The sequence below is a fragment of the Peromyscus eremicus genome, chromosome 2, assembly GCF_949786415.1.
Source record: "Peromyscus eremicus chromosome 2, PerEre_H2_v1, whole genome shotgun sequence".
NCBI lineage: Eukaryota > Metazoa > Chordata > Mammalia > Rodentia > Cricetidae > Peromyscus > Peromyscus eremicus.
The window spans coordinates 32,071,866-32,089,236 of NC_081417.1; positions in this window are offsets into that span (position 1 = coordinate 32,071,866).

Below are 17,371 nucleotides of genomic sequence, written 5' to 3' on the forward strand. Positions count from 1 at the left end.
AAGGAAAATGCTGCCTGAAGTTTATATGTGAAGATTTAATCTAATCTCTAATCTAGACACTTAGGATGGAAAGACACAGACACCTCATGGGTGGGCTAACTGGACTAATCATCTAATCCAGAAAGGCCTTGTTGACCCTAGCCAGTGACCTTCAATGCAGCCCCTTTCTTGGAACCTGCTCTTGCTTCCTAGCTCTTTAGCTCTCACCTATGAACCTTTAATCAACTTAACCCTTTCTATCAACTCATTCTCCGATCGTCCATAGAATTCACTTCTCAAGACAATGGACCAAGAAGCCTGCATTGGGGTGGATTTGAGGGGCATTGATTTTCCAGGACCTAGTCATCCTGACCCCACTTGAGAGGAAAGCCTTCGCAGCCTTTAAGGACTCCTGGCCCTTTATTGTCCCTCCCTCACATCTGGGCATGTCTGTGAGGATGTTTCCAGAGTTTTAATAACGGAGGAATGATCAACCCTGAGTCTGACTGGCATGACCACATCATGGTATGAGGTGTCTGACCACGTGCCACAAAAATGAAATAGAGACAAGTTTATCACAGGTATAACACAAAATTTTCATTCCTTATGCTGATTTTGTCATATATTTTATCACAGCAATTTAAAAAGTTGGTAATATAGAGGACAGGATTCATCAATTAATGAAACTTTTTATTAAAGAAGTAGTAGGGCAAAAATGAAATTTTAATTTTTACTTGGAGTCAAATTGTATGCATGTTTTTTTTGCAAAGAATATAGAAAATGAAAATGTAAGTGGAAGTCACCTATTAAATTGTGATGAGCAACTCCATTGTTTCTTTCTAACTCTTGATTCTGAAATTTCAGAAACCAGCAGAGTCATTCCACATTCCCTGAATGGATGTAAGTATTTGTTACTCATTGGCCTCATTCATCCTGGAGATGATAATAATGTAGGACTCTGGTGGCCTTCAGTTGCATAGTTATTTTTGAGTCTGCCTTGACTGAAAAGATGTCTACAGGATTATCCAAATTCTATCTGCAGTAAATCCCAGCATTTCCCTCTGTCCAACCCTGCTTCCTTTATCATCTGATGACTAAGGGAACAAATCTCAAGGGCAGTCTTCAGAAACTTCCAGCAAGCAAATCTTGGCTTCAGTCTGTTAGCTTTGAAACCTTGTATCATACAGTATTAAAAATACTTTTAAATTTGTTTGTCCCTACTTAAAAATAGTTAAGTGTGTGTAAAATATTTTCAGTGACTTCATACACTTTATTGGATGACTAGATCATATTTTACTTAACTATTCCCTATTGTCAAACATAAAGGTTAAGGAATTCAAAGTTAAAATGCAGTAAAGACGTGGGAAATTGCTGACATTAAGGCTGGAGAGTAAACAGGCAAGTGTGGGGAAGGAATAGGAATTTAATTGACAAATGTGGAGATTCTTAAGAGCACTATTCATGCCAACAGAGATGGGAGGTTGGACAGGGCCCCACCCCTAGATGAGGAACTACAGAAAATTAAAGACTATTGGGAGAGATAATAATTAGTCTTCCCCAGGTATAAGTCCCCTAACTGGTTATCTAATCCCAAGTGGTCAACCGTAAAGAATAAACACACAAGCAACAGTAAATGGACTCACCAGTTCATATTTATATATTTATTTGCATGTACGTATATGTAACACTAATAACTTAAGAATAAGAGACAACAAATTTGAAAGCCATTGTGTAAGAGAGGGGAGGGGTTGAAGGAAGGAGAGGCATGAGGGAAATAATGTGATTATACTTTTATTAAAAAAGTTTTCTGAATGAAAAAAAGAGAAAAGGAAATAAAAGTGGCACTGCTGGTCAGTGAGGCAGGGCAATGGACTGTGGAAGTCTACAAACAAGGAAAAATTAGTAAGACCAAAAGGTGAGGAGCAAGCAAATATACTTGATAAAAACATAAGCACTGGAGGAAATTGTTCCAGAAGACATAGGGAATTAAGTACAATGGAGAAACCCTAGAGGCGAAACAGTGATGAGGTCTCTAGTCCAATCATGCAGATGAAGGACCTACCAGGAAGTGTGGAATAAAGTGTTAGCTATTAAGGTGGAAATACAGGCTCAAGAAATATAATAGATAGATACACATATACAAGCCTGTCAGGGTACAATGATGGATGGATTAGCTCTAGTGAGAAATAGAAAGAGAAAGAGAAAATGATTATAAGATACTTTCCCTGGGGGGCTGGGAGGAAGACGATGTTAGTGATGAAACCGAGAAAGGTGACTATTAGCAGAGGATGATGACCTCACCATCTGAGAGGCAAGATTCCTTTTGTTACAGTATCTAAGAGAAGAGAAAATGGGAGCAATTCAAGTTACATAATGCAGAAAAGAGGTGTCTATAAATATATTTTAGGTGTAGGGTATAAAAGGAACTTTTAGTTGCAGCAAAATATAAATAAAGCAATGCTATACCAACTAACCCATAGATGTAGGAACATTTGCTAAAACCTTCAATTATCATCATTAATAATGAGTCATATATCCCAATCTGAAAATTGTGTCAGCCACTCATGGTTTCTAAGAATATTGTAACTACATATTGTCTCCAATATTTGTGTATTTGTTTTTAAAGATTTTTATTTGTTCTTTGAAATTTTATATATGTATACAATGTATCATGATAATATCCACTACCTGCTGCCTCCCAAAACCCCTTCACTATATCTCCCTCTCAACTTCATAAGTTGTTCTGCAAGTTAACTTTTAGGGGGAATTCCCTTTCTATTACTTTATGTCTATGCATAATGGAGTGTGTATATAATTAAAATCAGACCCAACTTAGGAAGGGACACATGCAGGATAAAAGTAACTATATAACCTAATTTATTGATCAAAATGGAAACCTATCCAAACTATTTTCTTTAGTAGCCAGTCCCCCTTCCTACAGGCTCCACTGAGTATCTTCATTCATGGAGTTCACTGCTCAAGTACAGTATATTCCCCTTGTTCTGTTGTATTCAAACCTTGGAAGAAGGAAAATGAAAATAATTGCTTAAGATGTATACTATGAATAGTGGATTAATCCTTGGCAGATAAGACATCCATATTAAAAGCTAAAATGTTGTTATGGAAAGTTAATTCTCAAGATAAATAGTGAAAAGCACTTAAAACAGAATAATATAAATAATATTAACTATGTTTCATATTCTATCCCCTTTAAGAAAAAAAATAACAAATTACTATCATACTTACCATCTGGTTTGCAAAGCTATAAAACAATAAAAGACAAGCCATTTTACAGTTACTTTCAAACACATTTTGGTAATGACATGATGCATGTTTAAATGTAACAAATGTATTCCTTTCATAAATAATTAAACAGCAAAACATTACTGTCCAACTTTCATCAGAAGTAATGAAACATAGTAGCATAGGATGATTAATACAGAATAACAAACAAAAATACTCCCTAATGTTTGCTGACATTTAGTGTCAATTTACTTACTATCAGCATGTTAAATCTTAATAAGTTACTTATTTTTATATTGAGATTGTCATTTATCTAAAAAAATCATTGCTTTCCATACAATATCTTGAAATAAAAAAATTCACCCTAGGGACCAGGATTTATCCCTTGGTTCATAAACTAGCTTTTTGGAGCTCATTCCCTATGGTAGGATACCTTGCTCAGCCTTGATGCAGGGACAAGGGCCTTGATCCTGCCTCAACTTGATATGCCAGGCTTTATTGACTCCCCATGGAAGGCCTTACCCACTCTGAGGAGTGGATAGAACATGGGGTGGGAGGAAGGTGAAGGGGGAGAGCAGGAGGAGGGGAAGGAAAGGGAAAAGTAATTGGTATGTAAAATGAAAAAATGAAAAAGAAATAAAATGATGGAATATCCAAAAAATAATAATTCACCCTAATATAGAGAAGGTTTGTTTCCTGACACATATAAATCTGTCTTTTGTAGTTAACAACCTGTTACTCAGTTAAACAAAGCAAATATACGACAAGACAAGTGCAGATAAAGCCCACTGCTTTCTATCAAAAAGGCTAATTATAACAAAAAAGACCATTCTCATCTTCACCTACACTGTATGCAACATCCTACATGTAGTATGTAATTCTCACAAAAGACCATCTGAAATATATTTTAATGACCCAACATTCAAATAGCTTTACTGAGCTTGATAGGATCGAACCTGTCCCACGGTCACAGTGGGGAACTAGAGTTCTCCTTTTGCTACCTCTTGCTCCAAATCTAGCATATCACCCTTGGCTGTGCTTCACAGAGGCCACACGTATCTCCTTACCTTCATAGGTGAATTCCACAGGCTTCATGATTCCCACCCTCCATATTCTGCAGACACCCAGAACTAGAAGATCAGGGTTACCACTAAGCCTGGTGTACTCATCCTATCTTATAAAACAGAGCTTCTTCAACACTACAAAGAAAAATAACCTTCTTTCTGTAAAACAGACAATATCTTGCTCTATACAAGGGCATGCTTTTGTTGCCATCCCATCAAAGTAAGAAATGCTACAGAAAGAGCAAGTTCAGGATTCAGATGTCAGAATAAACAGCCTAGTCTGGAATTGAAATACAGCTTATGTTTAAAATAAGGTTTATTCTCCTATGTTTGAGGAGTGAATTTCTTTAATAAAAAAATTGGACAACAGTAAAGAAAGGTTGGAAGAAACTTGCTACAACTTGAATTTGTACACTCCACTTCTATCACTTACTGCAGATAATTCTGAGAGAGCCCCTGGTGACAGCAGTAGCAACCTGTCTCATGGAAGCACTCCAGTTTCCTGACAGGAAGCTTCCATTCATCAAACTGAGCAATTCTGCACTTCCCATCAAGCCTGTTAACTGTCTAATCACGGTGTATCATCACTAAGTACACACATTAAGGGCACATACATCAAAGTGTAACTCTGTGCCGTAGAAGAAATGTCACTAATGCTTTCAGTATGTTTTTCCACCCCAAAAATGTAATTTTTAACTTTATTTTCAAAGGAACTCATGTTTATATTATTTTCATTTACTTTTGTATGAACAGAAAGCAATTGCTGCCTGAAAAGCTAATGTTTTAATACTTTTTATAACATACAAATTAAATCCACCAAGTGCTCTTTGTTCATACCGTAATTTATTTAATTTAAAGATGGTTGTAATAAAAAATGATGGAGAGACACATAGCTAGACATATATTTAGCAATAAAGGGAAATAAAATTTTCCAACTATGTATCATGTGATGAGAAATATTAAGTAATTTTCTCAGTCAGTATTCTGAACCCAGTTTACAAGGAATAGTCAATTGAGAAGAGTTAGTAAGAAGGTTTTAAAAAATTCTTCTAAGCCTTTCTGTCAGAAGAGGACATGACATTTTGGTAAATTAGAGAGTGGAGGTTGCTGGTTCCCTTCAGAAGATGTAAAACGCTTCACTTGGTACTAATGTACATAAAGCAATTAGTTACTTGTCATGATGGGTGTTCCCCAAGGCAGTGCACTTTCTCCATTAGTATTTATATCTACATGCCATTACACACTGGGCACCACTAACCAGATGAGGGACGCTCAGAGAATTACTCAAGTCATGTGCTATCAAGAAGAAAGACATTAGCCAATGTTATTAGCATACAGGTGGTGCTGCACCACCTAGTTTCCAGTGAGATTATTTTTAAATGCTTGTTGAAAAGGCAACATTAGAGAACTGACTAATTACCCTGTACAGAGGGAGATTTTTTTTTAATTATTGTTATTTACTGAAAAACATTTTTGCTTCATACTTGTGACAGTTTTTTCAGAGGTTACCTCCTCTCTCTTCTCTGAATACCATGCCCTCTTCAGATAAGAAATTCAAAGTTATCTTTGATTAGGAAAACATTAAGAGTATATTAGAAGAAATTCAATTGAATGGTCTTAAATGTAAAGGCAATAATATCCAAGCACACCATGGGTTAGAGTATAGATTTTAAGTTACACTATGATTACATTATTTTATATCACTAATACGTTGTTACTGACATACCTCTCTCTCACTCCAATCCAATCTATTGGGCATTCTTGTTTTAAAGATATTGTTTTGACTCCTCTTTTAAATAGTTCTACTTTAAAAAGCCATTAAATTCTGAACCACAGGCTTTCTACTAAGCTTGTTAAAGATTATCTTTCTCATTGAGTACAGTTTCAGAAAATATTTATAATTATAAAAAATAATAAATAAATATCCAGGTTGTTAAAATTACCACTGGGATGTCCCCTCAGTTTTAATGTCAGATGTCTCATTATCATTGAATTTGTCACAACATAGCATTTCTCTCTACATATGTCTCTGACTCTCATAGTTAAGTTTACTTCAGGCCAGCTAGAATAATCTGTATAAATAAAATGAAACACAAGTAGTAGAAAATCTTTAATTTGTATACTTGTCTTTTTTTTTTAAGACATTCTCTCACTATGCAGCCCTGGCTAACTTGGAAAATCCTAAGTAAATTAAGCTAGCCTCAACCATAGAGATCTGTCTGCCTCTGCTTCCCAAGTGCTGGGATCAAAGGCTTGCACTACCATATTTGCTGTAAATATTCATACTTATCATTTATTTTAGAATTGTGGTTATTTTCAAAATAAATCTCTTATGTTTTATTATGTAGAGTGAGATGAAAGATATGGTTACTTTCTTAGAAATATTACATTTATCTATAGCAATAAAATTTTTAAATACAAAACTGAAATATTTTGTGGATGATGAACAATGAGTTTTAATTAAACTCACTGTTTCACTGCATACCTAGAAATTTCAAATATCATATATATATATATATATATATATATGGAAATTCACATATATGGTAATTAATTAGAACTTCTAAACACCTAGAAATTTAGGATCTAAATTCATAACAATTCACTGTTCGCTTACAATAAATCTTAAATTCATACATCTCTAACTGATATGATAGCAAATAAAATTCATCTTTTCTCATTAATTTTTACACCTGATTGAATCGTAAGACAGAGAATCAAGGCAATTAAACTGTAAAATACAAATATATAAATCCTAATATATGAAGAGAAGGATATTGCTATGGGAATACCAGTGGATACAGTACACAATGGTCCTTACTGCTTTTATACAGAGCAGAGACAGCAAGTTCACAGGGTGTGCTCTCAATGACTTGTCCTTGAAGTAGTTCTCCTACTGTGAATACTAAACAAAGAGAACTTAGCCTTGAGTATGTGCTCAAAACAAAACAAAATCTGCAGATAATGAAAAAGACCAATGGTCTGGAAATATTTCTTGATCAGCATTTCTCCAGTAAGTCAGGGAGGAAAATTCTGTTCTAATATTTAAAATACTAAATATGATGGGCAACTCAGGCCTATCTAAGGGTTGGGAGCCTTCCCTTTAATTACCAAATTCTATACAGTCCCATTTAATTGCTCTTTGTCTAAATAACTATACAAGGATTCTTCCAATCCTGTGCCAGAAAATTCAAGAAAACCTTACAACTTAGTGACCAGTAACTGAGTTGAAAGAGGAGTGAGTCACAGATAAATACATTGTTCACTTTTTAAGTAATTAAATCAATGTAAATATATTTCATAAATGGTTGAAGGAATATACATTACCTATTTTAAGGTCAAATATAAATATCTCAATCCATATTCCTAAAAATTAAAGTGATTACTAATTTATTTTGTAGATTAAAAAATCCAATCTCCATAAATTGTGGTCATTTATTTTTTTCATGGTAACACACTGAAATAAAATTATTGTTCTAAAGACTTCACCTGAAGATTGTTTTTATCAAGCATCGATGCAGTTATATTTCTAAATATCAACTAATTTAGATTTTTGTTTCGATTTTGTTTCAGAGATGGAAAAAAATGTTCTTAAAATTCAAACAGTATTTTCTTTAACATATGTATTAAATGACTACTTTGCTATAGGCATGACTACAGTTTGTAAGGCTTAATGCAACAAGAGATTTTAAGGAATTAGCCATGTCCAGGCCATTTTGTAAGTATCCTCATTTTGCTTAAACAATTACAATTTCTTGAACTATAGTGCCTGGTTCCAGGGCTAACAGAACCTGGTTTCCTAGAATCTTGCCTTTTCCACCCTGTAATGGCTGCCCATGGATGAGGTGTGTAAGTCTGCTGCTCTTTGATATACTACACAGACTATGTCTCTTGCTACCACTAGCAAAAGCCAAATAGGGGTCAATAATGAAAACTTTTGTTCCATCTCCTTATCCCTCTTTAATTTATTTTTATTCATGTATTTAGTCATGTGTTTCCTTATTAGTAAATTTTGGTTTTTTTCAGCATTTCATATAAGCACACTATGTATTCTAGTGTCACTATCCCCAGCTCCATCCCACCACTGTTATTAGCCCCTCCTCCCTGGAAATCTTCTTTTCCTGTAGAGTTTAACTAGGGTCATCTTTGTGGCCTGTGAGTTTGGAACTAGACAGGACAGGCTGGTGAGCTCACCAGTAGCAACACAGCAGAAAACCGTGTTTTCCACTCTCCTACAGTCTGTTGGTTGCCAATAAATCAGCAGTAAGTGGCGGGGCCTGATGAGTTACTGCCTCCCGGTTGCTGACTGTTAATATGGCCTGACTTCTGTGAACACAGTTTCAGTATTCACAGCTGCTGAAAGTTAATGGTTATCATGGCTCTGACCTTCTTAAAAAAGATTTTCACAGCTCATCTCCCATCTTCTAGTCCTTATATTCTTTTTGGCCCATTTTCAGCCTTGTTCCCTGAGTTTTTCCATCCCTTATCCTCAACATCTTGTGCAGCCATAGGCTCTCATGTTGCAGGATGGTGCTGTGCAGGCTGCTACAGGGTAAAGGTATTGAAGATCCACCCCAGCTGTCAATTTTATGAGCTATAATACCAACCTGCTAGGCAAGATGTGCCCATTGGTGTAAAGGTAGCACATCTTTTATAAAGGTAGCCTATACTCACTAACTGGATTTGGGGATTACATTACAAGACGAAATTTATTACAAATACTGTAAACCTGGTTCAAAACCAGTGATAAAAAGATCTGAGGCCCTGGTAACCAACCTAAGAAGGCTACTTAGTTGAACTGACATATTATCAAACCATTTCCAAAATATCTATGCTTATTCCCACAGCTGAAGTCTCCTTTTAGCCTTATACAGAGACACCTCTCTTTTTAGTGTGAATGGAGGTAAATGTAAAACTCCAATCTATTTATTGCCTTTTCTGCCTTCTAACTAATCTAGCCTGTGAGCAGATAAGAGGCTCTGCTTCCTAATACAAGCGACCCCTTTATTCTTTTTCTGAATAAAGCCTGCAATGTTCTTGAGTCCCTCATCCCTTTGTATGTCCTTCTCACCCACTTTAACTGAATGTTATGTTCAAAATTTGATAATTGCAGGACAGAGTTAGCAGAGCACTAAACCATGCCTGGTCCATGACAAGAGTGGAGACATATGGCTACAGAAAACACATGCCATTAAGCTCCTCTAACTACTGGGGGGGAAAATGGAGTGCCATGACATCTTAACTTCAGGTCAAACTGAGGAAGGGTATAAAGATGTGCATTGTGCTGCCAATCACCTGGAAGCTTATTGGAATGGTTGCGTTTACCTTGGGAAGTCAGGAAAGACTTCTGAAAGATTAGCACTTGAAAGATATGCTGAGTTTATCCTGGTGAAAATGGGGAAATGAAATTGCTTTAGAGAATGGCATGTAACTGAACATTGGAGAATGGAAAGGAGCATCCCATGCTGGATACAGTGTATAGATTGAGTTAATATGAAATAGACAGAAGAGATAAAGTTAAAATTATAGGTTAGGACCAAAACAAGGGATGACATGAATGCTAGTATAGTGAGTTTGAATTTCATGTTATAAGCAAATGCAAGCCTTTGAGTAATATGATCACAGGCCAGCTGCAGAGTGAAATGAGAGTAGAAGATGAGAAGAGATACTCAAGCCCAATGCCCAGTTAGGAAGAGAGTGGTATTGGCTATCCGGAGCTGGGTTGGAGATGTAGAAACAAGGTCTGCATAGGGAAGACATAGCAAATGAAGTATTGACAGACACGGGGGCAGGGGAGGATTAATTAATGACCACAACTTTCAAGCACCTCAGCCAAAAAGTAGAAAACACAAGTCTTTGGACAATTACCAAATCTTTAGTGAAGAAATGGGTGATGAATCTATTCACAAACTTAAAAGAGAAAACATACAACATAATAGGAAAAAATTAGTTGGCCATAAATTCAACGGAGATTGATTTAAAAAGGAGACTCACGGGCTGGAGAGATGGCTCAGCCCTTAAAGGCTAGGCTCACAACCAAAAAGGAGACTCACTCTAACAACTGAGAGCACACAGGGTTAAATCCTTGGGTGAATAGAGTTAGGAGAATGTATTTTCTGCTATTATCACTTCTTTTTCCTCAGGACAATCAATGGCCAGACTTTCGCTCAGGTAATTTAGGAGTGTTTCTTTCCTACAAGTGTCACTTGAAAACAACAGTCCTCTAGGCTTCTCTGTTCTGAATGCCCTGAACAGGTTAGAGTCTTCAAACCAACAAAAATGTACAGATCACCCATCAATTACTAGGCACAATGAAAAGCATTGGGAAAATATTCTAAATCTGCTCATAGACATTGGGGATCAAATATGGTCCCAACACTGATAGGAGTAAGGGTCTTTCTGAGTACAACAGAGTCTCTGTAAACCAGAGGGTAAATTTTCAAGGGGTAATTTTATTATTTAGAAGGCACAGCTAACTGTCCCCACACACTAACATGTCACGGAACTAGTAACATACCATTTTACACACTTTATTCAAAGGCAAATGTAACTAAGCCAAATTCTTGAGTAATAGTAAGATATTTATCATTCCAGTGCTTTGATGTGGTTTTCAAATAAAAGTGGCCCAAAGCTATATTTCAAAATTAAGAATATAGTAAAGGGATAAAGGCATAGTACCCATAGCCATACTTGTTTTTTTCTTTCTAGAAACTTAAATACACGTTTTGCAACTTAAAATGTTTGTTACATACTTTGGCATCGCATAATTGAGACATATATATTTTAGGACAAATATTGGGAGATGCAAAATTCAATAGCAATGTCTATACTGCTTAAACAATGGAAGCATCAGGTAAATAATGACATTTGGACAGCAAGTCAATATGACTATGAAAGGTCTCCAATAATGAGCAAATTCCGACCAATACACAGTTTGTGGATCTGGCCTTCTTAATGACAAAGGTTGCTTTCAATCACACTGGATCTATTACCATATCAGTCATCACTTTAAATGAGTACAATGTTATCATTGACAAAGACATCACTTAAGCAGGGAAAGTAAAGATTCTAAATAACAAAATAATGAAAGTTAGGTTGTTCACTAAGGGAAAATGAAAAATATATGTTAGAGGTCTATCTCAGGATGGTGTAGACAGTGGGGACCGAGGTAAAAGGAAAATGCTTACTGTCTCACAAGAACAGTGACGGGCGATTAATAGCATACTGTTATTTATTGACCTTAACACAACTGAGTATTTTCCTTGGTACACAAATTAAGATATGGAAGTGTACTGATAAAAATGATTTACATTCAGGATTAAAATATTGGCAGCTTTATGGAGTGAAATGTCACTGTTTTCTGGGACCTTCAAGTTTACATTTCCTTCTTTGAATCCCTGTCAGGCTTCCTGAACTACACAGTTTTTAATCAATGCTTAGGGTAGCAGTAGCATAACACTGGGCATTTCTCTGGCTGGTAGTCACAAGCACTGTAATGTAAAACAGCACTTGCATATCCTAATGTCCACAGTGTAAATAAAACTGTGCTACACTGTTGGAAAAAAAAGTCACAGTTCTTAAGGAAGGCTAGGTTTTCACTGAATACGCTCTTCCATGGCTGCTGCTTTCACCCAGCACATCTGGCTTACAGCAAAAAAATAAAAAGATAAGAAAATTTAAAATCATTAGCAATCGCATTTGAAAGAGTTTAATTTTGTTTTTATTTTTAATTCTCGGGTACACAGCACAATTGGCACAAGGCATGAATGTGTGTGTTCCAGTCTTCTTCAAACACTTGGGTTTAGTTTCTAATTTGGTCCCATCATTGAAGCACCCAATTATGATTCACAATGACACCCCCCAGGGGAAGAAAGGATGCTGCATTGATGTAAAGCATGTAAGGTATTCCCTTGGCTTACCCTGCTACACAGCCGTTCCCCTGGAAGCTTCTAGGAATTCAAGAAACAAAAGGAGAAAGACAGTATGAACTGACAAAGGAAATCACGAGTGAGATTTCAGGCGGATCCAGCTGAGTGGAGGGACCCTGTAGAATTACACGACACATTGGGCCATTAAGGAAAATCATACAAATGAGTGTGAGAAATGGCTGGACAATTTTATGGTGGGGGTAAGAATAGCCTGCACAGTATAGATGCATAAAGGTCACAGGGAAGGGAGATGGGAGAAAAGAGGCACACAGCAATCTGCCTTTATTAGGGCCAATGATTACTGCTCACCTCGAAATTGCTTCTCAGGCCTATAAAATATCTGGGCTTTTAAGTGAAGAGGAAATACTGTTGCTACTTACGCATCTTCTAAATGATGGGGATGGATGTCTGCTTTGAAGGTTTTAAGAAAACATTTTAAGTAAAAGTGAACTAACTCTTTTGCTTTTCAGATAGTTTTTGTGGATTCTCTTAATTTTGCTGTTCTAAGGGAAAAAAATAAAGGCTGACATTAAATCTTTTTATAATAGAGGAAAATGGAAATGAATATAAAAATAATCCTCAAATAAATGTTTTTATTTTGCTTATATTCATATAAAACATACCAAGCCAGTGTTCACTACAGGCAAAAATGAATAGAACCAATGTCAAACACATTATATTTGAAACCAAGGGTTTTAGTTTTTTCTTCTAGACCCTCTGATATGGAAATATAGGCACACCATTAATCCTATCATATCTATATCCTATATTTCCATATCAACCCTCAAACATTTTATCCTTATTTTACGTTCACTTGCAATTATATTTTTTGTAGGAAACCTGGAAAAACATTGTAAAACAGAAGAACTTAGTATTCCTCTCTAAATAGCGGGCATAACAATGAAGCAAGAGCCTTTAGTCAAATCATAACTTTTGCACTGGTTCATAGTGGACAAACTTTTCTGTCAATCAAAGTATCTCCTGCCTGTCAGTTCATAAAGCACACTGAACATATTGCCATAAAACACATGTAAATAGTGTAAGCACCAACCATCACTGTTAGCATCTCCTTTAGAAGGGTGAATTTATCATTATTAACACAATTATCATAAGTATCAGCTATACATGTTGAAATTTTAGGCAAGCATTGGAAACAAATTGAATATCCCTCCCCAGGTAAAGTAGGTGGGGTATATTCTTATGTGGTGATATACTGTGTACCCTAATAAAACTTTCTTGAGGATCAGAGAACAGAGCCAGCCACTACATTAGACATAGAAGCCAGACAGTGGCGGCACACACCCTTAATCCTATAACTTGGGAGGCAGAGATCTGTCTGGATCTGTGAGTTCAAGGCCACACTGGAAACAGAGCCAAGCAGTGGTGGCACACACCTTTAATCTCAGTACTGGGAAACACACATGCCATTAATCCCAGGAAGTGACAGCATGGAGGAGAAAGGTATACAAAGCCTGAGGAAACAGGAACTAAAGCAGTTCAGCTGAGATCCTTTTGTGTGAAATTTCAGAGGATTTCAGTCAGTTGGAGTTGGTGAGGTAATAGGAGGTAGCTATGGCTTGCTCTGCTTCTCTGATCTTTCAGCTTTTACCCCAATATCTGGTACCAAGGTTTTTTTTATTAAAAGACCATCTAAGACTTGAACAACATTCTTACATGAAAGGAAGCTGACTCTCCTCATGGGGAGGAGGTGAGAATGTGTGTTGTCAAGGGCACAGACACTGGGAGTCAGTTGAAGGCCATCTGGTGGTGTTGTGTGGTTGTCCCTCATTGGCTAGGCATGATCAGGAACTCTGACAGTGACCAGGAACTCTGACAGCTCCCTCTGCTAGGCTTTCAGGCAGACCACAGGTTGGCTCATAAGGAGTACATTATGTGCATACCTTGGCAACTTATCTGAGTCAATTTCCTCGCCCCTACGGGCCTGTCCTACTACAGTGGATCAGAAGAGCACTTCTAGTTAGACCATGAAACTCTTATCAGTGTCTTACTATAGCCACCCAAGAGAACAACTGGACTATTGGAATTTGGGAGCACCATGGACTACACTGTCTCCCAACAGTCAACCAATGCTCAACAAAAAGCAAAATGTTGATAAAAGAAAGCAAAATAATTAACTACAGTTTATATAAGAGAGGTTTGGGGACTCAGACTTTATTGGGTGCAATGCATTTATCCATTGACAATTGAGCTGTAGTGCTTTAGGAGAATTCTAGTTTTAGCCCCAAATTCAAATCAAATATGTGTGATCATCTGAATAATAATAAATACCATAAGTATGCCAAGTATGATAACAATAATGCAATTGAAAACCAATAGCCAATTGATATTGATTATATTAGCTTAATATATATTTCTTACTTGGGTGAGTTTACTATGAGTTTCCAAAAGCTAAATATTAAAAAAAAAAATCATATTTACTTACTTTCTGCTCATTTCAATTTCTTTGAAACATTTTCCCCAAGTTGCTTTGGCTCTATATTCTTTAGAGATTTGCTGAAGAAGTTGATGGTGATAACATAGCAGTTGAACAATTTATCTTCTTTTTTTTTACATTAAACAATGCTAAATTACTTTGGTAATAATATAGCACCTCCCAGTCAAGTGATAAATAGGAATTTCCAGCTCTCTATAAGGTTGCCACATAGGAAGTTTAGCTGTGTTTAACTATAAATGGTTAGGAGATTGATTGAACTGCTCAGTGGCTTATTGAAGTTTTCTGCAATCTTCATATTTTGACTCTTATCCTCCCAAGAGTGCCATAAGAAATTTTTTTATTGCTAGTTCCTAGATAAAGAAGTATAGGCTTAGAGCAGTGGTCACGAACCTAGTAGGTGGGAACTGAGCCCATATGTGATCAGACCCCACATAATTACTTAGTCCCAAATATAACTTTGTTAGTAATCTACAGTTACTGAAATAACAGAATTTATCACATTGTAGATGTACAAATATACAATGTGAGCACATGATGTTTATGTGCTCATATATGGATATGCATATATTTCATTTCTTAAAATCTTACACCATGTACATCTTCACAGTATTTTTTTTTAATTTTATGATTATTTACTGTGTATGAGCATGTTTATATGGTCACACTCCCACACTGGTGCAGGTCAAGAGTCAGTTCTCTCCTTCTACTGTGTTGCTTTGAAGACTGAGCTCAGGTCATCAGATTCATCATCAAGCATCCTACCACACCCAGTAATCCTACTTGTTTGTGAAAACAGTCTTATATAATATATTACAGTTGAGAAATAAATGTCATATAGATTACCAATATAGAAAACAATAACTGAAGCATAAAAGACCTTATTTTCAAAAACTAACACACGTAGACAAATTTCTAAATGGTCTTATTAAATAAAAAACATGGAGCCACATATAGGGGTGAAAACCTGAGAGATTAGGGAAATACGGAAGGCTACACCTAACCTCACCTTACCAACTCCACAGCTTCCAAAAGACAAGCTAATTCTTGTCTACTCAGGCCTATATGCCTTGCTGTTCTGCCATCTGATTTGCTCTCTCTGTCCAGGTACATCACTTCTTCTTTCTGTCCAGCTCTGTCACTTCCTGTCTGTCTGTATAGACATCCAGACCTCCATGGTTAACTAGTTTGGAATTTAAGGTGTGTACCACCATGCCTGGTTCCGCTCCCAGGGTGGCCTTGAGCTCATATAGGGCCAGATAGATCCCTGCTTGCCAAGTGATTAAAGGCATGTGCTATCATTGCCTGACTTCTATACATATGGCTGTTCCTATTCCTCTGATCTCCATTATAGGTAAGAGGTAGATTATTGAATCTACTCTGAAAAAAAAAAGATGTAGAAATGATAGAATAAAGGCTAGATTATTGAATCTACTCAAAAAAGAAAAAAGAGGACATAAATATGATATAGATAAAAAGGTAGATTATGGAATCTACTTTTAAAATACAACTACTAGTTTTAAATATTTTACATTGGATTAGATATTTTTGTATATTTTATATAAATTATGTATATTGATACAAATTTGAGATTGATTTTGCTAGAAAATGCTGTATGTATATTTCTAATCTTGTTCAGGATGTTATACCTATATAGTTCATTTAACAATGTAATGCAGTTTGTTAATCCTTGAAAGTTACTATTACCAACTATTGGGATATAAAGAAATGAAAGTTAGTAGTTAGTCATTACAATCAAACTTGTCATATTAGGTATGTTTTCAAGATCAAGGAGAGATATATTTTACATAGACAGGTCATCTTCAAACCCTTCAGGGACATACAGAATATGGCATTTAAAATGTTTTAAAAACTTAGACTTTCCTGGACAATGAGACACCTCTGCTCCTGGCAGTACCAATTATTTCAAAGTAATATGGAGTTTATCTTCTTCTTAGCAAAAATAGCCATTTGAGCAAGAAACTGTTTCTGCCTGGACTGCTTGAAAAAACGTTGTATCCACTGGACATGCAGTACCCATAGAAGGTGACCACTGAACTTTGCAAGATGAGATGATTCTTTAGGTTCCTGCTTCACAGTAGAAACTGCCAGACAAGACATTCTACAGGACACAGAGAAGTGACTGAAAGACCCTAAGCCTATAGGCTGAAGATGGATGTCTCAATGTTATAGAGGAACTTTGGGTGACTGTCTAGGCAGCCAGCTGTCTCTGTCATTCTAGATTTTTTGAAGTTGCTTACAATTCACTTCCTGTTTATTTAGGTAATATATCCTTCAGAGGTCTTTAATGTAGTTGAAGACTAGATAGTTATAATTATAATTTTCCTTGGTTATGATAAAAGATAAATTAGACATGAAACTTTAGATTCATAATTATAGGATAGATAGAATATTTTCTTTAATTTTGCCAAATACAAATGGACTAGATAATTGTAATTCCTGCTTGATAACTGTTCTATTGTATATAATTTTACTATGTTAAAGTTAAAACCTCCCTTTTTGATTATATAGGAAAGGGGAAGTGCTATGGGATGTCTTTCTGTATGCTGTGAATATATGTTGCTCTGATTGGCTGATAAATAAAGCTGTTTGGCCTATGGCAGGGCAGGATGAAGCCAGGCAGGAAAATCAAAGGGAGATAGACAGGAAGAGAAAGGAGAGGCAGAGAGTCGCCAGCCTGCCAC